We start from the raw sequence: 579 nt of genomic DNA, 5'->3' as shown, positions 1-579 counted from the left end.
ATTTCTTTATAGCAGTGCAAGAATGGACTAATAGAGTGATTTAGAGAAAAAAAAACTTGTATTATCATTCTGCTGTATAAAATTCAGTTCATTCACTATAATACTGATTACATCAGGTTAGTAAAATAATGATAACAAGGTCCAGAGTGTGGCTGTGGAAGTAGCTGGCTCTGATGGAGTGGACTAGAAGGTCATTGAGGGTGAAGAAGGCAAGGTATGAGAAGACTTGGTGATGGCTGAGTCATCTTTGTAGATAATGAATTCTTCCATGATGCTGGCAAAGGTTGGGGTTGAAAGACTGCAAGCCCAAGGCCAGTGGTTCTTAAACTTTAGAGCGTATTAGAATCCACCTAGAGAGCCATTAGAAGATAGAGGGGCCCAGGCTTATTGAAGTAGGATACGGCCTGGGCTTCTGTATGTTTTCAACAAGTTCTCAGGTAGTATGAAATACACAACAAAATTTGAGAACCTCTACCCAATATTTAGTGGTGAGTAGTAAGTGATAAATAGGTACATAACCATATCTACCTGAAGAAAGGAAGAGAGGGCAATTTAGCCAAATAGGAGGAATACCCAGGA

The sequence above is a fragment of the Gorilla gorilla genome, chromosome 2, assembly GCF_029281585.2.
Source record: "Gorilla gorilla gorilla isolate KB3781 chromosome 2, NHGRI_mGorGor1-v2.1_pri, whole genome shotgun sequence".
Classification (NCBI taxonomy): domain Eukaryota; kingdom Metazoa; phylum Chordata; class Mammalia; order Primates; family Hominidae; genus Gorilla; species Gorilla gorilla.
Note: the sequence above shows the minus strand (reverse complement) of the source record.